Below are 23,109 nucleotides of genomic sequence, written 5' to 3'. Positions count from 1 at the left end.
ACCTGGATATATAGCTATGGGCTAGCACTGTCAGTGATCAATGATAGTAGTTTTTACACAGGTAACCTATTAAGCACAAACATCTAGAAATTAAGCTCCCACCATGATTGACAGTCCAAAGTTGAGGCAAGAGGTGTTTGAAAGAAGAGTTCCAATGAGGTCACCACAGGGCCAGCACACAGCAGTGCCACCATTTACACACTCTGACTCTGTAATGTCTGGGGATAACAATGATGCCTGTGCCATCTCATGAATTCAAGAAGTCAGGCTTGGGTCGCTGCCCAGTTCTGAGGCATCTCATCTCTCTGAGCCTCATTCTCCTTACTGAAGAGTTCCCTGTGAGGAACATCCCAAGTGAGGTTGGATGTTATCTACAGCATGGTTAGATTGCAGTCCTAATCTGGAGGTGTGCAGGTCGCCATTTCTACATTGCTGTTCTTCTGAACCTGTTGCCCATAGTGAAGGCTGAGACGTCCTGGAGAGGGAAAGAACAGAAAGAGACCTTTATCCAGTATTTGTAGGTTTCCATTGGCATTATAGAAAAAACACTCAGAGAGGAGACACAGTAAGAAATTGGGAGGAAATGTGTCACAGCAGGAAAAGCCAAGCTGAAAAGGAAGTTTGTGTTCTAAAGAGCATTACAATTTAGCTCCTCTCGGAGACTTTATACAAAATTGGGAGCATGGTAAAAGGTTGCATATGTTAATTTTGCTTAGGAGTAGTTGACTAAGGATATGTAATTTCTTTGTCAAGACTGTGCAAGCTAAAAGATCAGACACAATGTATAAGGTTATAGCTGTTATTTTTTTTCTTAATTTTTAGTTAGCATACCAAGTTTTATTATAACATTTTCCATACATGTCTGGCTTACAACTCAGCATTATTTTCTCCAGCCATGCATCCTTGTTCCTACGAATATCATTATACTGCTTTTCTTTACAGATGAAGTGATTTTTCTTCCAAGGCAAGGCCCAGCTTGACAGTCTTGATCCTACCTCCAGACACCGTATGGTCGATAGATGGTAAGGCTTTGCTGTTTACAGTAGATTTTTCTTCCTTAAATCTTCCCTCTGACCCTTTCCTGCCTGTGGGTCAGTACTAACCACAAATCCCCAAGGCAGATTGATCCGCTCTTTGTCTCTTCCATTCATCTGATGAGCCTGTTCATCAAACTTCACAGTAGCTCTGAAGTTATACCATACTGCTTGTTGCAGGTTTGTTTCTACTTGGTCAAATACTTTTCAGTGAAAAGGAATAAGTTAAAAGTCTTTGTCATAACTCAATGAACAGTGACCACAACCAGGACTATGGTCAGGGTAGGATGGAAATGATACATGCTCTGAGGCTAGACAATAGGAAGTGGGACAAGGGGTGTGAGCTTTCTCAGGGTGGGTAAGTCTAAAGTTTTAATGTATAACATTAGTAACATTGTATTGTGTACTGGAAAAATGCTAAGAGAGTAGATTTGGTTTCTTCTTACCATACATCAAAAGGTGGCAGCTATACCAATGTGCTTATCTATAGTCATTTCACTATTTCCATGTGAATGATGTGTGTGTACAGGTCACAGCTTTAAAGGCATGTGTCAAAATGAAAGGCAGAAAGTGATAAAGAGAAACCAGACAGAAATATATAGATAAGACAGAGCCAGAGACCAGGGAGAAGGAGAATGTTGAAGCAGGGTTGGGGGTCTGGGGGTGGGAAGGAAGGACACATAGAGTCTAATTTACAGAGTTAGAATTGATTTTTAACTACTTTTTCTAGCAAATTATCTCAAATACACTCTAGAATAGTTCTTTCACATCTTCCTGCCCTCTACTAAAATGAGTATCATCATCACCACATTGCTATAGCAATACATTGCCAAAGGATATAAGGAACAGTACTGCTTAGCAGTGAATAGTAACTGTTTGCCTAGAGAAGTTGCACTGGAAAAGTTTGACCAGAACTTACCAAAAGACAGAGGGGCTTCCAGGCAGAGGATCCAGAAACCCAAAAATGCCTCTGCCAGCTATGAGGAAGATAATATGAGCTTCATTAGGAAGGGAGGAGAGAGACTAGGAATCCACACAGAGGCTGGCCAGAGAGCAGAGCATCAGGTGGAGAGAATGGGAACACGTCCCAAAGCTGAGCATGGGCTGCACAGTGTAGGTAAATATTTCCTCAGTTCTCGCCACCTTCCTATTTGGAGTCTCCCTACATAGGTAAGCAGAACTCTGAGAACCTCTCATCAAGACTAGCACTGCCAGCAAACTTAATCTAACTGAACCGTCAAAGCAATCCTGGATGGAGACAGACAACTGGACCCTGACGCTTCTCCTGCCCTCTTTCTCCTGTAGCATTATACCTACATCCTCACTGGGCAGGTAAAGGTCTGTTCACCTGGACCAAATAACATCTGGCCATGAGGTATCATTGGCCTTCTTCTGAAACCCTCTCATAGAGGCGCTTTATCCCCTCTCAGGCTCATGACTTAGCCACACACCTGTGAAGACAATGGGACCTCGCTTTACTGTGCACAGCTGGAACTAGCAGAATTAAAGTTATGCTATGTTAAGTTGTAAAAGTTGATGTGTTACCTTCCTAGCTTTTAAAGTCCTACTTTATTTGGTTATTTATAAGACAATTTAATTTCACTTATAATTGCTTTATGGATTAATTATCACAATGATTATATGAATATTTAATACAAGTTTATGTGTTTACAGAGAGTATCTTGAAAATTAGTTGCCATGTATCAGTTGGCTAATCTTAATAATTTATATTCATAAATGCAGTTCACTTTCATTAGCAACAACCGCTGGAAAATAATGTGAACATATTACTAAAAGTACTACCACTGGGGGTTGCTGAAAGTAATTATTTATTCAAATATTCAAACAGTTTAAATGTTTGAGAATTACTTAGATAAAATCTCTTTCCTTGTAAAGTTGGTATTCTAGAGTCTCAGGAGTATCTAAAGATGATAGTTGCTACTGCTCAAACCCAGACTTCAGTGTGGCCTGACACCACTGTGCTCTGGGACCCAAATGACTTTAGTCTTAATGGCTTTCCACTTTCTATTTTGCTTCAGTTTAGTGACCTGGTAAAATTTCCAGGAATCCAAGGGGCTTGGGTACGCATGATTCATTTCAATGATGAATTTCTCATAGTGACAAGTCTGTAGTCTAGGGTTCTCTAGCCCTCTCTAGCAAGTGTCTAAACAAAGTGCTGGTGATTGCTTAGGACGGTAGAAGTTCCATCAGCCTGAGAAGTCTGCCGTGGGTTGCTTGGATCACATTCTGTCTGGTCCAGGACACAGCTTCCTTGTGTCTTCTGAGCTGGGTTATGAATCTCTGGGATCTCTGGAATGTCCTCAGCCTGTGTCCCCAAAGAGACCTGATGTAAGTTACCTGAAGCTAAACTCCTGTATATCTTACTTAACGTAACCCTATTCATCGGACTTGACTCTCCTAATTCTTTTATTTAATCCTAAAATTTATTTTTAAAAAAAAGGAGAAAAATTTCAAAATTTGAATACCTGGTCAACCAGAATCACACCTCATACAATTCAATAAACCTTTTTACAGTTTGAGTAAGCATTTAAACAGGAGCTGTTAAGCTTCATATTGAATTTTATGCTTTCACCAATGAATATATTTTTATGTACTTATCCACTACCCAAAAAAAATTTGAAAAATCCTTAACAGAGTGCTCTGCTTAGTTTCTGGTCTACTTGAATCATCTGAGAAGGAGGAACTTCAGTTGAGAAAATGCCCCACCAGACTGGCTTATGGGCAAGCCTATGAAACATTTACTGGGTTAATGATCAATCTTGGAGTACCTAGCCCATTGTGGCAACTGTCACCCTGGCAGGTGGTTCTGAGTTGTATTTTTTAAAAAGTCCAGACTGAGCAAGCTAGGAAACGCAGGCCAGTAAGCAGCCCTCCTCCATGGCCTCTGCATTAGCTCCTGCCTCCAGGTTCCTGCCTTGAGGTCCTAGCCTGACTTCCCTGGATGATGGGCTGTGAGCTGTAAATCGTAATAAACCCTTTCTGCCTCAAGCTGGTCAGAGTCTTAATTATGGCAATAGAAAAATCTACTAGAAATTAGATTTAGAAATTAGAATTAGAAAAATATCATTATCCCTTTCATAACTTATACTCATTGGTTGTATTCAGTCTTTCCTCATCCTGTAATATTTATTCTTTCCTGTTCTGTTTTTCACATGTTACATTGCACTCAGATGTACATTTGTTTACACACACACACCCCTAGGAATATGAAAGAGAACATGTATTATTTTCCTTCTGTAATTAAGTGACTTTGATTAATATATACATTCCGACTTCATTTTTTTCCGCAGATTTTGTGATCTAATTTTCCTTCAGAATTGAATAGTACACACACACACACACACACACACACACACACACACACACACATTTTCATTATTCAGTCATCTGATTTGTTGGTGGACAATTAGGTTGATTCCAAGACTTTGCTATAGTGAATGAAGCATCAATAAACATAGGGAGTGCAAATATCTTTATGACAGGGTATGGGATCATCTGGGTATATTACGAGGAGTGAAATAACAGGATCATCAACCCTACTTATGCCAAGCGGGTGTCTATGCTGTTGACTACTGTATACACAACGTATACTTTAGAATCCGGAATCCAGTAAGTGTGCAATTCAAGTCCAATAACTTAGCACTGAGACCAATTGCTGTCTACAGCCTAGCCCAGCCTCTAATTCCCTCAGGTGGCTGTCACTAGACTAAGGTGAAAGGGACAGTTCCCACATTGACAGGACAGACATGAGGACCAAGTTTAAGTGGCCTTGTGTGAGTTTTATTGGCTCAGAGGGTGTTTGGTGGCATGTAATGTCCGGTGGCCCATTGTCCTATCTTCCCACTACCTGCCCCTAGCCTTCCCACTCACCCAGATCGTAGTTATACACCCTGCAGCCATCACCACACTTCAAGAACTCTATGCACTTTATGCTATTAAACTTTCCAAATGACACATGCACTAGCTTACCCCCTTCTGGGCTCCAGGCCTGAGCTCTAGACTCACACTGCAACTCAGCACACCTATCTCAGACCTTTCTGAAGGAAACAAGTGAGGATACCTGATCCTTTCTATGTCCAATTCTGTTTACTACCTTTAGATTGCTCTAGATTTTACTGGTAAATCGTTACTATGTGGTGTCTTATCTTAACACAAGCACAGTCATGGCATGCGGCCCCCACTTGACCATTTAAGGACACCATCAGGAAATATAACAGAGGTATAATGGACACTGAGCACAGACCTTCCAAATGGAAGCATCTTCAACAGGAAGGCAAGGGAAAGGTCTTTTTAACTTTTGCCTTGAATGACGGGTAATGGCAATACCTCAGTGTCCACCTGCTCCTGCAGCTCTTTCCCCGCACCAGGGATTCATCAGAGATGAAAAGTGCTTTTTGCATCAACCTTTCTGAGTGTAAGCAGCCACAATTCTTTCACTCCCTGTAGCTGCTTCTTTATTGGTTTCATTTTGTTTGAGTGATGAAATACATTTACATTCTCTCAAAAGAACCCAAAGGAATTTAGAAACCTTTTTATGTGTAGGAGAAAGGCAATAAAAAAATAAATAAATAAGGACTTAGAAAATTTAACAATTCTACTTCTACCATGGGAGAATCTGAGAACAATGGGGTGGCGTTTGGCTCCTTTGTAAGAGGCTGCTAATGTTTCCATTTTCATCAGGCAGATAATGCAGTCTACTAAGCCCACAGGAGAGTCTGTTTATCTTTGGCTGGAAACCTGCTTCCTTGTGCATTTCAAAGAGCCCTGGAACCCCACATGTACACAGGCATCATCATTGTTCAGGGGAATTTAGCCCCGCAATCCTCCCTCTGACCCACCAAAAGACCAAGTAGATGTTCATCCTCTGAGAGGCAACAAAACATTTCCTGCTCACCAGGCTCAGGGCAGCGCTTAGGAATGTGGGTTTCATGCCAGCACATCTCTGAACAAGTGCTATCTCCTCCTCACTCTTCCCTTCCCTCCTTTCCCTTCCTCCCTTTCTGCCTGTGTTTTGGGCAGCTGCTCCTTTCTAGAAATTGGACTTGTATGCCCGCTGTCCCTCAAAGACTCTGACTCTAGGCTATCTTTCAGGCTCTAAGATGTCCTCACAGGACCCTCGAAGCCCATGGTGGTCACAGGTTAGTGGGTATGTGGCTATTTGTCACACCCCAGGATACCTGCTATTGGATGACTTAAACTGACCACAGATGTTTAAGACTTTGTGCTCTAGTGGATGGGGACAGAGTGCTTCATTTGGCTTGTGGCTTGGGTGTCTTTCTCCCTTCCTTAGCCTCAGCTTCCTCCAACAGATGTAAAGAGTTGACTAGATTTTTTTAAAGTAATCTATACATTAAATTGTGTCTGCCCAGCGCTGAAGGGATGGCTCAGTGGTTAGGACAGTTTCCTTCTCAACCTTGAGAAGCAGATTTCAGATCCCAGTATCCACCTAGCAAGGCATTTCTCCCTACAAATGTCTGTGATCCCACATGTCCATACAACTCCACATGTCCATACACTTATACAGATACACAGAGAACAAGCATGCAAGCAAAATAAAGAAAGAAAACCTTCCAAAGGCTTTTTTTTTTCTGGAAAGATATTTTCATGAATAAAAGTACTTGTTGCTCTTTTAGAGGACCCGAAATTGATTTCCAGAACCCACATCGGGTCCCTCACAACTGTCTATAACTCCAGCTCTAGGGATCCAGCATCGTCTTGAATGCTTTCAGCCTCTCTAAATATCTTCACACATGTGATATTCACACAAACACAGACACAGTAAAAATAAATCTTGTAAAATGTTGTCTAAGATAGACAGTAAAACAAACACAGTCAAACCACAAACAATTCAACATGCATGTGTGCTCGTGTGTGTGTGTGTGTGTGTGTATGCACGCGTGTGAGTGTATGTGAATGTGTGACTGTATGTGTGTGAGTGTATGTGTGTATAAATATATGTGTGTGTAAGTGGTGTGAGTGCATATGTAAGTCTGTGAATGTGAGTCTCTCTGTGTGTGTGTATGTGTGTGCATGGGGAACATGTATATGCAAGTACATGTATATATAGCATCCAGAAGACACCTCAGGTGTTGTTCTTCAGATGTCAGTCAATTTTGGTTTCGAGACAGGATCTGGAGTTTATGAAGAAGCGAGGCTGCCTAGGCAGAGAGCCCCACTGATCAAACTCTATCTGCCTCTTCAGTGCTGGTAAGGTGTGTACCACCATCTTCATCTTCTTCCCCGATAAGCTTCAGGGGTTGAACTCAGATCCATGTGCTTGCAAGAATAGTACTTTGCCACCCGAAACATTTCTCCATTTTTATGTATGCCAGAGCCAGCATTTTTTATGATTAAGATCATAAAAGAGAACCAGAAGCTGTACTAGCAGGCATCGACCAGAATTATCCTCACAGGCTGGGATCAGCAAAGCACCCAACCACAGGAGGAATGTCTAGCTCTTCCTTCTGCTTTCATGCTGGCTGGCATCAAGAGGAGGCAACTCCTGCTGTTCCAGAGTTGATCTGCTTTCTGGACCCCTGGGCAGGAGCAGGGTCACCCTTGGCCTCTTTAGTTGGAGTAGAGTGTCTGAAGTGAGGTGGAACAGTGCGCAGAACAAACAGCAGTGTCAAAAGTTTGCATGCACCTGCACCAGCACAATGGGAGTAAGTCAGTGACTCACTTGCTAGCTTTGAACTTGAGAACACTAACTGTGTGCTGAGTCTCCACCAGAGAATTTTAGTAGAAACAAGACAAGGAATCACACAGTGATAGTCTTAGAACTTTTACTGAGCCACTAGGAACTGTGGGAATCATGTAAGAAAATAAAATGTCTTGGAAAAATAACTGTAGCTGCAGACGCAACAACCTCGGTGTGTCAACTCAAAGCCAGAAGGAAGGCACACATAATCAAAGGAGAATAAACTGATAATCTTAGGAATATAGTCAGTAAAAACTCTAAATAAAAAAGGGACAATAAGGAGAAGGTAAACATGTCGACAAAGAACTCCAGCGTCCCATTGAATTGCACTTCCAACTGCCATACAACTGTCATTTCCTAAGGAGAAACTCGTGCTGACGATCTTGAAGAAGCTGTATCTGAGAAGTCTAAGTTTTGTGGAGAACACCTGTAGATTCAAAGAGCTAAGCAAACCCCAGTCATGATAAAACCTAGCAAAATCATCATGGTACATCATTACCAACATTTTTGAAGCAAAATATGAAGAAAATCATCAACAGCATTCAGAGAAAGCCAGCATGTCACATGCTCGGTGGATGGCTTCCAGGGCAGCAGATTTGTCATGGAGCAAGGAGAAACATTAAGAGGAAGGGCACAAAGTTTGTCAACTGTCAAAGTAAATAACCACAAGACCAAATTCTATACCCAGAGACTGCTGGACCCGAGGATGTGGCCAGGGAGCCCTGAGTTATCTCTTGCTCAAGTGGGGAGCCAAGGCTCCTGCTTTCCCTTCGCCCCACACACTAGCATCAATTATTACCCTCATAGACAGCTGACTATTAAGTATTCAGGACATTAGGATTATAGGTCAGACAGTATCTTAAATCTAACCCCATGGTTAATAAGCTCTGCAGCATTTTCTGTACCCCGATATATAGGTATTCTGTGAGACTAACCTAGCAAGGCCAGCCACACTATGCCACCCAAGTTGGATCAGCACCATTCCCAGAATAATTCCAAGTTTATAAAGTACATCAGTTACAGTGTGTGTGTGTGTGTGTGTGTGTGTATGTGTGTGTCTGTGTGTGTCTCTGTGTGTGTATATGTATGTGTGTGTGTGTTTGTGTATGTGTGTGCATGTGTGCGTGTATGTGTGTGTATGTGTATGTGTGTGTCTGTGTGTGTATGTGTAGGTGTGTGTGTGTGTGTTTGTTATGTGTGTGTGTGAGTGTGTGTGTGTGTATGTATGTGCGTGTGTCTGTGTGTGTATGTGTGCGTGTCTGTGTGTGTATGTGTTTGTGTATGTGAGTGTGTGTGTATATGTGTGTGTATGTGTGTGTCTGTGTGTGTATGTGTGTGTATGTGTGTGTGAGTGTGTGTGTGTGTGTGTCTGTGTGTGTGTATGTGTGTGTGAGTGTGTGTGCATGTGTCTGTGTGTGTCTGTGTGTGTGTATGTGTGTGTATGTGTGTGTGTTTGTGTATGTGTGTGCATGTGTCTGTGTGTGTATGTGTGTGTGAGTGTGTGTGTATGTGTGTGTGAGTGTGTGTGTATGTGTGTGTGAGTGTGTGTGTGTCTGTGTGTGTCTGTGTGTGTATGTGTGTGTGAGTGTGTGTGCATGTGTCTGTGTGTGTCTGTGAGTGTGTGTGTGTCTGTATGTGTATGTGTATGTGAGTGTGTGTGCATGTGTCTGTGTGTGTATGTGTGTGAGTGTGTGTGTGTATGTATGTGTATGTGTGTGTGTGTGTGTGTGTGTGTGTGTGTGTGTGTGTGTGTGTGTGTGTGTGTGTATGTGTGTGTGTGTGTGTGTGTGTGTGTGTGTGTGTGTGTGTGTGTGTGTGTGTGTGTGTGTGTGTGTGTGTGTGTGAGTGTGTGTGTGTCTGTGTGTGTCTGTGTGTGTATGTGTGTGTGAGTGTGTGTGCATGTGTCTGTGTGTATGTGTGTGTATGTGTGTGAGTGAGTGTATGTGTGTATCTGTGTGTGTATGTGTGTGTGAGTGTGTGTGCATGTGTCTGTGTGTGTATGTGTGTGTGAGTGTGTGTGTATGTGTGTGTGTATGTGTGTGTATGTGTCTGTGTGTGCATGTGTGTGTATGTGTGTGTTTGTGTATGTGTGTGTATGTGTGTGTGTGTGTGTGTGTGTGAGAGAGAGAGAGAGAGAGAGAGAGAGAGAGAGAGAGAGAGAGAGAGAGAGAGAGAGAGAATAGAAGTTTAAAAGAATACAGGAAAATTCAGGAATTTTCAGAATTTGGTTGAGAAATACTCTGAATTGATAAAATAATGAACCAAACCTATGCTAGGAAAAATGTGTTGGAATCAGGTTTTAAGGTCAAAGCTGTGACAGCTGTGCAGTTAAAGGTCAAACTTGGGTCCGAGAGAAGGAACTAGAGAATTTCTATCCAGGTCTATAATGATGAGTGACAAGTGGACAGACAGGTGGCCAAGTGGACTGTGTCAACGGTGGGCAGCCAAAACTCCAGGGACAGTAAAAAAATCTTCTGTTTAGCAGTCCTTGAAGCACACACGTGGCTAATTGGGGCCCGCATAGTGTTCAGTGTTCATCACTTCGTGGAGTACAGATGGGAAAGTTACAACTTTGCCTTGCTCTACTATATCCGATAAGTTCTTGGACCTGGTTTCGCTGATGTTATTTAATGTACTATGTGCTCTGATAGTCTCAATTCACCCCAAGAAACTTAGGGTAGCTCTCCTTCTACTTAAAGGAATCTATTAATCTGTGCTAGATAGGTGATGCCTTATAGATGTTCCTGGACTCAACCCAGGGCTTTAGTTGCCTTCTCACCCAAAATGAAGCAAAGGATGCTTGTAAAATGGGGACTTCCAGTGTAAGGCCAAACCTGAAAATCATCATTTGATATAATACAGAGTAACTTAGAATAGGACAGAGACAGCTCTCAACATTCCTGCTCTTTTCTGTTCATCTCAAAGGTTCTATACTGCATCTGACATCTAGAACAAGCTCCTTTCTCAAAGTATTAATCCTCATTGTGCATTGGCCAAGCCAGTGTCTGAATCTTGAGCAGACCAACAGTGGAGTGCATGACATTTAGCCAGCAGAGTGATGGGTCAACAGTAACAGACCTCACGACTACAACCTCACCACAACTACAAAACCCTCGACTGCTGTTTTTCTGCTATCACTTGGTATTCCTCCTTCAAACAGAGCTGCCAGGGTCCAAACAAATGAGAACACAGGCATATCCCATGAAGAACACATAGACTAGAAGCCACATGACCACTACCACATCCTCTGACCCCACCACTGTTAACCTCATTGGCTCTCAAACCACAGCAAAAAGAGAAGTGTTAGTCCAAATCTTGGCCATTCTTGCCAGATTTCAAAGCCTCGCCAGCTTATTGTCTACTGACACAAGACACTTAAAGGTGGTCTACCCCGTTACCCAGAACAACTAGGGAAGCCCCTGGACTGGAAAAACAAAGAAGAAAATAAACACTAGGCCCACTGCAAGCACAGAGTTTATGGTTTTAATGTTTTGTAATGAAAAGACCTTAAATCTTAGGAATCTCCATAGACAGAGGGCCCAACCACTTCTCCACCTGGAGCATCAGCACACAAACACCACAATCCAGCCACTATTGGCACCTAAACAATTCACAATTGGAAGATGTTAATGACTTCCTCCTCCAGAGACCCAGGGAAGTACAGCCAGTAGCCCCAAGCACTCTGGACAGCAGTTTCAGATGGGTACTTTCAGGTACTAGCTTGGAGGAGCAGACAGCATAGGAAACAGTGGTGGGCTGAGACTCAGCATCCTGTGTCCCAACTCCTCCTCTTTGCTACAGGATCTTATAAAAGCACTCCTGAGCCTTTCAGGACTGGCTGGTATGAGCCCCCCCTTTGTGCTTGAAACAATGCCTCCCCTTCATCTGCAGAGCAAAGCGCTCATGGCAGGAGTGAAAGAGTCTTGATTTGAAGGCGCCTTAAAAGCAAGGTCATTTCCAGAGACTCGGAATCTGAAATGCCTCAGGTGCCTTTAGATGGAAAACTCACCCTTTATATGCTAATTATGCTGTTCAAAGAATAACTCAGCTGTCAAAAGGGGAAGAATATTTCAGAAGATTTGCATGCAGAAACTTTATGGCTTGAAACAAGCAAGAGCCTGCTGTAAACTCAGATCTTGGGTATCCAGATTGTCCTGGTCCTGCTAATGAGAAGTCAGTAGGTAGCAAAGGAGCCCTCTCTCATTTCCTCATTATTTATATTCTATAGATTGATACTGGTGAGCCAATGACCAATGTCTACAATGGAAATAGCCCTAAAAACAGCCACTTTTGCTTTCTTTTCCTCTTGACGTAATCAAGTACTCTGACTAATGCAACTTGTATTGTGCCTCATGGCACATCATGGTAGGGAAGTCATCAATGGCAGGAGGGTAAGTACATTACATCCACAGTCAAGAAGCAGTGAGTGATGAATGGATGCATGTAGCTCGGCTCCCTTTCTCTGATTTATTTACTCTAAGGTTCCCCACTCCGGAAATGGTGCCACTCAAAATGAAGATGGGTCTTCCAATAGCAATTAATGTATTCAAGATAATCCCCCCACAGATATATGTAGAGGCCTCACATTAAAGTCATATCTCTCAACCAGAAGGATCCTTCCACTGAATTAGAGTCACGCCAGCCTGGAGGAATTCTGCAATTTGACACAGAGCATTAACAGACCTGAGAGCTATAAGGTTAAAGTCAACAGAACCGTGGGTCGTTCATGAGAACAGGTTAATTTACAACCAAGAAATGGAAGGCTAACCTTCTGAAAACATAGAGTGCTACTTGTTCTCAGCTACTTGTCAAGCAGTATGACGTGCCCCATGGGCAATGTGATGGCAAAGGTCAGCATTTCTGTGCAAAAGCAGCCAAATGGGCAGTAACGCACTGGGGATCCATGTGGATGGAGAGTATGAACAAGCACTGAGCCTGGGAACCCCAGAGACAGCTGGGTATACATGCGCTCTGTGGGCTGTGAGCCCCAGAGACAGCCAGGTATACACGCGCTCTGTGGCATGTAAATGCAACTGCTCCTTGCAGTATCATTTGTAGAAATAAATAGTAGAATCTACACGAATGCCACCAACAGAAAAACAAAGATGAACCAATCTTATAGAGCCATTTGTCAGGCTCATTTGCAGCCAACAAAGGCCTGGGTAGAGCAGCCAATGAGAAAGAACATCTTCCCCCAGTAGCTCAACGTCTAGTAGAGCTAAGAATTCAGAAATTCAGTGCGCTGCTCTTTCTGGCTGCTGAAGAGGGGGGATAAGCTTGTAACATAGTCAGCGGGGTGGAGCTCAGCCATCCAGCTCGATGGCCACATATTCCTTATGCTCTGCTTCGCACTGAGCTGAGTTCTTAGACACAGAGCAGTGTAATAATAAATCCAGGGTGAGCTAAGAGACAGTCACTGGCATTGGCGTCATGCCAGCTCCTCCTGGTGTTCTATGTCCTGAGTACAATGAAGGGTGAAGGGACATGCTCATTGTCAGCACCAGAGGACCAAGCTATAGTGACCATGGATTTGATGAGATGCCAACCAGGAGAGCAAAGACCTATTCTTTTCTTTTCTTTTCTTTTCTTTTCTTTTCTTTTCTTTTCTTTTCTTTTCTTTTCTTTTCTTTTTTTTAAAATATTTTCTTTATTTACATTTCAGATGTTATCCCCTTTCCTAGTTTTCCCTCTGAAAATCCCCTATCCCCTTCCCCCTTCACCTGCTCCCCACTCTACCCATCCCACTTCCTGGCCCTGGCATTCTCCTATACTGGGGCATGGAACCTTCACAGGACCAAGGGTCTCTCCTCCTATTGCCCATAGGAGGAACAACAATATGAACCAACCAGTACCCCCAGAGCTCCCTGGGACTAAACCAACAATCAAAGAAAACACATGGAGGGACTCATGGCTCTAGCTGTATATGCAGCAGAGGATGCCCTAGTCGGTCATCAATGACCTATTCTTAATGCTGATGATCTCGCTGTGGGGTGCTACAAAATAGCAGTAGAAATAATTTCAGTGTTTGAAAGGAATCATTCAAAAGATTCTGAGGATTTAGCACAAAATTTCTAATGAATTCCAAAAGCACACTTTAAAATCTTTGATACAATAAAATGTTTTTGAAAGGCAATTAAATTAATATAATAGCTTTAATTGTTTTTATATTAATTTTTTTATTTGAACCATGTGCATTTGTCTAAAAATACCTTTCTGTGAAAGCTGTCCCTAATAGCATCTTCAGATAAAAATTTAAAAGAATCATAATGAATGCTTCTTATTCAAATCTAAAATGAAAATTGATGTCTGGGATATTGTAGTATCTTTTTTCTAAAGAACCTATATTTAGAGACATAGCTGTCATTTATAATGCAATAATTATTTGTTTGATTCACAGTAGAAATTATTTTGCAATTCATAATTTTTAAGAAATATGGACATCTAAATGGGAGAGTATTTATCTTTGTAAAGTATCTATTCTTACACAAAATGAAGACGCTCCATTTAGAATCTAAAATGTGTGTTATATGATGGTTAATAGTCAAGATTTATTGTTCTTTGATACATAAGTTTGCATGTTAATAATCCAGTAAATCCAGTAATTCCTGTGGAATGGCACCAGGTAGACAATGAGGAGTGCAAAATCCTGTTGGACTTCTGATGTTATGACAAGACCTGAGGAAAATCCCACAAAAGAACATGAAGAGCTCACTCATCCCTCGTCACTCTGACCCCTGTATATCTCAGCGAAGCTGACTTCCTGTAGAGGACACTCATGTCTCAGTAACTCCTCTGCGATGCTGACTTTGACTTTCAATTGCTCCACTTACCTCTCTGGTTACAGGACATTTTACAGGCTTCACAAGGCCTGGTGTTTAAGGAGGATAAAGAAAATGAAAGAGCTTTTTGGGATATCTACCCAGTGGCAAATTCTAAGCTGCCGTGGTTTGCTTTCCATTTAGATGATAAAACACTGACCAAAAATAACTTGGGAAGTAAAGTGTTTAGTTGGCTTACAGGTTACAGATTTTCTATGATGCAAAACCAAAGCAGGAGCCCAAGGAAGGAGCCTGAAAGCAGGAAAAGGAGAGAAGTCTTGGGGGGAATGCTGCTTACTCCCTACTTTGTATATTCAAAGTATACAACCCAGGACTGCCTGTTTAGAGATGGCACCAATGAGCTAGGTCTTCCTCCATTCATTTACAGTGAAAAAAAAAAAAAAAGACTGACAGGCATTCCCCAAAACCAATCTGATAGAGGCAGCTCCTCATTTAGGGTTCCTTCTTTCGCAGGCATGTCAAGTTGACAACCAAGAATACTTAACACACAAGCCATTTTAAGAAATTTCATTTCTACTAAGACACCTAGATGAAATTGTAAAGCTGGAATCAGGTAATATCTTTCAATGATATTCGTTGACAATGTAGTGGGGAAAAAGGTGAAATAAACTGTAGAAAAGCCATAAACCCACATGTACATGGAGAGAGGCTGTATTTTAGTTTACTCGAAACTTAAGAAAGAACTACTGGTATCATCTCTTCCCATACCAAAGCTACTATGCTTATTCCCAAAGACTATGTAACATCAACTTCAGGCTTTCTGTGCACTTCATCTCTAAGCATTCATAGGTGTACAGAGACAAATGGCAGAAGCAGTTTTAAAGTCCACAAGAAATTAAAAATTGTTATTTTCAGTTTAGCAAAGAAAATAAGTGTTGGCTTATGTCACCAGCTGGGAGGTAACGTGACAAATCTTAACCTTCTGAAATAAATGGCTGAAAATATGGGTAAAGTGTAAATCGTGTCTTCAGACACTGGGAATACCTATTCCCGGGGACCAGAGCCCTGCTGAAGAGAGCAGCAAACTGGGTGATTCCTGCACTTGCCCCAGAATGCCTCTATGGGAGTCAGCCACCCCCCTCCCCGGGAGTTCATAGAAATATCATGGGTGGTCTACATGCCCATTATTTTGATTATAACTCTGATGTCCAAAGAACTGGTAACTCTTCATTCAGAATTGCAGATGGCCAGCTACCATCTGGCTTCTGCATGGCTGCTTTACTGGGTCCAGGCTGCAGAGATGCTCATGAGAATCATGGAGTTAACTTCCATCTCTAGTCAGAGATGTGACATTTCACCCTTGGTTCTTAAGATTCCTTTTCTTTTCTCTAAATTATATTATTTGTTCTGGGGTGTGTGATGGCTATTCTTGGTTGTGAACTTGACTGCACCTGAAGTGCAGTACTATCTAGAAATGGAGAGCACACCTGTGAGAGATAATCTGCTTGGCTTATGTGAGTGAATCCACTTCTAATCTGGATCTTTGAAGTAGGAAGACATGCCTCTGATCTAGATCTTGAGGTGAGAAGACACACCTTGTATTTGGGGCACACCTTCTGCTGGAAGCCTGTTTAAGGAAGTGGGAGAAGGAAGCTGTTGCTCTCTGCTTGCCCTTGCCTTGCTAGCACATTAATTCGTCTTTCACATTGAAGCTTACTTTTAGGGATTCCTGTGCATACGAAAAACCAACCTTGTGGGGCTGAGAAACTACTAGATTCTTGGAGTTTCCATTCACAGCTAGCGATTGTTAGATTACTTGGGCTGTAGCCTGTAAGTCGTTCCAATAAATTTCCGGTCTGTTCCATAAGTTCTGTGACTCTAGAGAACCCTGACTAATACATCTGTGTTTCAGCACTAAACACACACATACACACAAACACACACACACACACACACACACACACACACACACACACACACACGTAGAAGTAGGCCCTTCTAATATATAGCTCCAACTCATTTTTACTTGTGGAAAAAAGTTGTAATTATAGCTTCCTTGGACCTTGCTGCCGGGTGCTTTGAAGTTCTAGCAATGTATTGGCATATATTGGCAATTCACAGTTTCACTGATATTTTTTTCTTTTTCTTTTATTCATTTAATGGTTAATTTCACTTTTACAGCTTAGCTTATCTACAAAGCCTGAAGATTTTTTGGGCAGATGTTCTATTTATTAACACTTATGCTGTTGGGTTTAGGGTCATGCGAGTCGCTCTCAGCTGAGGGCCTGGATGAAGCCAAGACCAGCCTGAGAGGAAAGGATTCAAAGGTGGATGAGAAACCTCAGGATCTTCAACTCCACTCTCAGCCACCTGCAGGCCTGGGACTTCCCAGGAACTGAGATGACATACATGTCTCAGGAGACACCTGACTAGACTGTCATTAACTTTAATTTTGCGAGGTTGTCTCATCTAGCTCATATTTCATTTGGTCATCCGTATTGGCCATTCTCCCTATTGATTGCCTTTGTAGTATTTATTGAAGTTAGTTTTCTCTACAGTGTACTGTAGAAAGCATTCTCTGGCCTTGGGGGGGGGGTGCGCCCAACCATCACCCTTACTCACCGGCAGCAGAGCTTCTTCAGATGAGATTTTTTTTATTCTAACTTGCTTTTGTCTTCTTTCTAAGCTTTAAGATGCTCAGTGTACTTGTGTCTTCTATATTGACGGCAGCTAACAGGAGAGGTCAGATCACTTGTGCTCTCCTGTGAGGAGAAAAGTGCCATTTCCCACTGTTCTTTGGGACATGTGGGTGTTCTAGTTTGCCTCTTATGCTTATGTTTTCCTTCCTTCAGTTTCAGAATTATTTTGTTCAGTAACAAAAGGCGTCTCACCTTGGAGCCCACATTTTCTTCCTCGGGAATGAAGTACACAGAGGTTGCAGCATGCAGTACTTGAGACATCTCAGGAAGTAGAATAGCAGAGACTCACAGGCTGGGATCTACAAGGCTATGTCTCATGCACTACTCTACTTCTGGACTGAGGAACAGAGCTGTCTATCACCAGTATCAACTGAGAATTTCCAGGATCTTGATTTGAGGATGCTTGGGTCCTTCTGTCCCTGAGCTGGCCACCTGTGCCTGACAAGAGGACCAGAGAAGCTCAGCTACCAGAGGAGAGCAGACTCTTTAGGCAGTCATGGGGCAGCGCTTTCAGATAGGCAGGAGGCTCCAGCTGACCACCCCAGTGCTTGACTGAATTCTGTGCCAGAAGTTCTTGCAGAGCCACTACCAGTACAGATCTAGGCAAGGACACATAGGTCTCATAGGGCCAAAGTATGGTAAGAGCTCACTGTAATAGTTCACTAGCTGCAGCCCATTATACCTGGAATGCCTTAAAAATCTCCATTGCTATGTTCTGTTTTCAAGTATTTTCTCAGTAGACTCTATCCTCTGCCCCTTACAGATGGAATGCAAACCCTACTCTCTGTCTTCTAAAGTGCCTGCCTTCTTCTCCCAGACATTCTCCTCTGTCTGTTTTCCAGTACAGGGGTCATGTCTGTATGTATTTGGTGTTGTATTGTGGGAAAGATAAAGAAGAAAAAGCAGAGGAACCCAATGAAACACAGTTTCTAAGCCCATCTCCATCCAGAACAGACTACTGACATCTTGTCATGCCCAACCCAGCTTGTTCTTGACATCTGTCATGTAATCCCCTCACACAAGAATATACCAGGTATTTCTACCCTAGAAACATAGCCTGCTTCTCCTTGCAGGTGAAGTGACAGGCTCTTCCTGTGATTTTACCTGGGTCACATCGAGTTTTTCTCCTAAAACTCTCCCCCGCCCCCATTGCACTAAAACCCAGTGATAATAAGGTGCACATTGCCAAATGCTTCTCGAGGATTTTCTCCTCTATTTTGAGGTCAATGCCTTCAGAACCATGTCTGGGTCCTGTCAGTGCCACATGCTCTCTAGAGCCTTAGACAAAAGAATTGTCTGCAGTTGGCACAAAGTAATACTGTATTTACTTTAACTGGTTATCCATCTATTAACACACTTTAAAGTAATAGATTTCCTTGTTTTTTTATCTTTATAACATACATTTACAAAGTGATAAGCATTTTAATATTCAATGACTTCTCTTCCATAAGCATTTCACCCACAGGATAAACACAGTAGTAGTTTCACAATTTTATTTGCATAATAGATTTAGAGGCTAACAAATAAACGGTACTGTGAACAAACATTTCTTCCCTTCGGGGACAGAATTGTGTGATTCTATTCTGGCAGAGTTCACCTGATTTTTAAATCATGTTGGCAATAATACAGAGCCCTTATCAGCACATAGTAGAACTGAAAGCAAGGAAAGGGAGCCTCCTTGAGCTCTGTCTTCATTTGTCATTGATATTGAGTTGGTGGGAATTCACTGACCCAGACTCATTTGTTTTGTTGAAGCTTTCCAACACTCAAGGACTACCAGCAAGTGAACATCCTGTGGATTGGAAAACCCAAGGTGCCTATCACCACAAAACAAGGAAAGAAACAGCGGAGCTCTCACTGTTTCCCGGAAATAAGGGATAGTTTACTTTTGAGCCAGTTTGAGTGACTATGGACCAGAAATACAACTTTAGGTTTCTCAAAATTCCATTTTTAATGTGGAAGCAGTCTTGTGAAGTTTTACAGTTTTACAAAATGAAGAAAGCCATAAATCAAGGCAAACTCAAATTACTTTGTTGGTTACATCACAGATGAAGGTAGTGCGAGATGGGGGAAAGCTTAACTTTAGGGCTAAGATGCTGCCATCTAATGACATTTTTAGCTTTGGGGATTGGTGGATGCTAGCGGTATGCTAAATTAATAGATCCCATAATAATTTTATCTACTCATCACAGGATATTAGTTCCAATACAGAGACAGTCAAGGAATGGCTATTCAAGGAGCCAAAGCTAGCCTAAGATATGGTGATTTGAGTCTGGACCTGTAACATTCCAACTCTCTATATCACGGCAGTTCTAATCAGATAATCAGTCATTATAGACACAGCCTCTTTTCGGGAATTCTTGTTCACAAGCCTAATAGTCTAATCCAGGAAGATTTGTAAGGTTACAGGCTTTGAGCCTCGCTGTGTCTTGTGAGCAGTAGAATTCATGTCTTCTGAATCTATCATTTGATATACCCGCCAGCCCTAAACAGTTGCATTCATCCACAAATAGAGATGAAACTCTGTAATCCTGACCCACCTCACCCCAGATTTCATATATGATCTATCGCATAGTCAGTCACCCAAATACTTAAGCTCCTGGGCTGTTCACTTTCATTTCCTTCTCTCTCACAAGTACAAGCTGACACTGACATGAAGGACTGTTACTGAGGTGACACACATGGGATGATACATGAATAGTGTCTAGCATGGAGCAAACTTATAAATTATAAGGGTCACGATATTTTTAGGTTCTTCCCATGAATTCTATAATACTTTATTTGTGATGTATCCTACATCCAACGGGAAATTCCAATGGGATTATATGCATCCCTAAGGGGTTATTTAATTAACATTGCTCTGCTCCCAAGAAAATCCCATAATATTCTGCCATCGTAAGACACAGGTCATGATACCCCAGAACAGTATATAGTATATTCATGCCAAGGAAAATAGTCAAGGGTTCCAGCTGGTTCAGGGGCACAGTTAAGTGGCTTTTTCCTCAAACCCAACTTGTAATGAGATTAATGTTGGAAGAAATATGATTTAGTACAAATCTCTTTTGCAGTTTGATAATGGAATTGCAAGTGACTATCTTTAATGGCTTTTCTATTAGTGTCTTCACCAAAGGTTAGATATTTTTGAATGATATCTGACTGCAAAATGTGAGCAGAATTCTAGGAGCTTAGGGCTGAATTCATATCCTTATAAGGCTTCATATCTTCAAAGTTTGTGTTACATTATTTTAAACAACTCTCACGCAGTGCTGAAACACATAGATTTCAACAACTGTGGAATTAATTTTCTCTGAAATTTTCCAAAAGATTATTTTATTCTATCAATTATTCATTAAAAATATGAATAACTTGGTAGATTTCTTTTTTATGAGATATTTTCTTTATTTACATTTCAAATGCTATCCCCTTTCCTAGTTTCCCCTCGGAAAACCCCCTATCCCCTCCCCTGTTCACCAACACTCCCACTCCCACTTCCTGGCCCTGGCATTCCCCTATACTGGGGCATAGAACATTCATAGGAACTTGGTAGATTTCTGACTATGGGAGGTACATGTTTGTGAACAGGCCCTTGGATTCATGTTGTATGAAGCACACAATACTTTATGGAATATATCCAAGGCAATCCTTTGATTATATGAAGCACACAGTATTTCATGGAAAATATCCAAGGCAATCTTTTGATTGTCAATTTTTGGCCATGAATATAGGCTCAGCAAAATATTGTGAGTTCAGTATAGTTCTTGAAAGATTTTTAAAGGTTCTTCCTCTCTGGCAAGAAATTCATAAATATGAATGATCTCCTCCATTAGCAAGGCATGACATTTATCTTTATATATTAAGAAAGTGAATCAGCTGGCAACATGTCCCCCAGGAAGGATTGCAGCCACATCCTGGGAAAATGTCATTAGCCAGGACTTCAGCAACAGTAACTGAATCAGCACAGTCAATAAGAGGAGACCAAACTTCATTCTTTTCCCAGGGAAAAGCTGTAGAAAGAACCACAGGCAACCAAGGAAGGCTAAGCGAAGGAGAAATTGTCTTCCCCAGGGAAGATACTAATTGGTTGTCCAATACCAAATGGTCAGCCCTGAGAACATACCTAAAAGTAACATTATACAGACTGAGTATGCTGTACTTAGGAATATATGTTCATATATGTGTATACATGTATAACATATGTATATCATCTATATATTATATCTATCTATCTATCTATCCATCTATCTATCTATCTATAGATACTGTCATGCTTTCTGCCATAATGATAATGGACTGAACTCCTGATACTGTAAGCCAGCCCTCATTAAATATTTTCTTTTATAAGAGTTGCTTTGGTCATGGTGTCTCTTCACAGCAATAAAACCCTAACTAAGACAAGTGAATATAAAAACTCTCCACAAGATATGCTCAAATTAAATTTGGAAACACATTACAATTATACAATATGACCACATAAGGAAGCTTAAGGACAGAAATCACATATTTGTTTCAATTGGTGACAAAAAGGCATTGAACAACATCCAACATGCCTTCATGATAAAATTTCTGGAGACTTTAGGATTAGATGGAATGTGTCTCAAAATAATAAAGGCTATAATACAACAAACCTATAGCCAGCATTAAATTAATTTTTTTCTAAATTCAAAACTGGGACAAGGGTGTCCACTACCTGCTCTCTTATTTAATATAATACTTGAAGTCTTAGTTATAGTAATTAGAGAATTAGTAATTAGAGTAATTACCATCTCTATTTGCAGATGACATGAGTCTTTACTTAAAAGACTCCATTGATGGTACTAGAAAAGTCTTGGACCCAAAAAATACAATAAACTTACAAGATCCAAAAAAAAAAAAAAAAAAAAAGCCTTAACTTATCCCAACAATGTGCTCTCAGAAAAAGAAACCAGAAAAAATACTCTAATCAAATTACTCTAAAAATTAAGTTTGTAGGAATATATCTAACTAAAGAAGGGGAAAATAGTTACAATAGACACTTGAAGACTAAAAGGGGAAATCATGGAAGACACTAGACAATAAAAAGGCACTCTGTTCTCCTGGACTGGAAAAATTAATACTGTGGAAATATCCATGCTACAAAATTAAATTACAGTTTTAATGCAGCCACTATCAAAACTCTGAAGTTATATTTTACAGGTTTACAAAATATACATGGATTCATATGAACCCACAAAAGAACACAGAGATCCAAAGCGTTCCTAAGGAGTACAGAACCACCAGAGTCATCACAATACCCCAAAGTACATTATACCATACAGCTGCAACAATAAGACAGCTCAGGGCTGCTGTAAAAACAGACATGAAGACCAACAGAGTAGTATAGAGGATCCTGAAGTAAAATGACAAAACTGTGTCCACTTAATTTTTTACAAAAGAGGGGGAAAAAACATATGTTGGAAAAGGGCCTATTCAACATGATCCTGATAAATCTGTATTCCTCCCTGCCAAAGAAAGAAACTAGTCTCTTATCTTTAACTTCATACGAAAATCAATTAATGCTAGATGAGAGAACTTAATTTCAAACTGGAAACAATGTAATTTCTAGAGGGAGACATAGGGGATACTCTTCTAGATACTGAGATAGGAAAGAACTCTCTGTATCGCACAAGGACAACACACATCCTAACCCTAAGTGTAAACAGGTGGGATACATAAAAGAAAACAGAGAAAACACAACACAATGGGATAAATCCTTACCAGCTACACTTCAGACAATGGGCTGCCAAGAAAATAAAGCTGCCAATAAGAATAATATTAAATCAAGTCACAGCATCTCAGAATGAAAACCAAAACATGTTCTCCCTTATATAGTGAATCTAGTCAGTGATATATTTATATATTAA

At 41.1% G+C, this 23,109-nt stretch overlaps 1 long non-coding RNA gene across 1 annotated transcript in view; it reads left to right on the top strand.

Annotated features, from left to right (window-relative positions):
* 2310016D03Rik (RIKEN cDNA 2310016D03 gene) overlaps window positions 1–18,775 on the top strand; it is a 56,800-nt gene extending 38,025 nt beyond the window's left edge. The window contains exons 2-3 of the long non-coding RNA NR_045491.1: window positions 943–1,022; window positions 17,384–18,775. This is a non-coding gene — a long non-coding RNA (RIKEN cDNA 2310016D03 gene). The remainder of the gene's footprint in view (window positions 1–942; window positions 1,023–17,383) is intronic.
* The last annotated feature ends 4,334 nt before the right edge of the window (window positions 18,776–23,109 follow it).

Source organism: Mus musculus, chromosome 12 (genome assembly GCF_000001635.26).
Source record: "Mus musculus strain C57BL/6J chromosome 12, GRCm38.p6 C57BL/6J".
NCBI classification, from domain to species: domain Eukaryota; kingdom Metazoa; phylum Chordata; class Mammalia; order Rodentia; family Muridae; genus Mus; species Mus musculus.
Note: the sequence above shows the minus strand (reverse complement) of the source record. Positions and strands in the feature narration are given on the sequence as shown.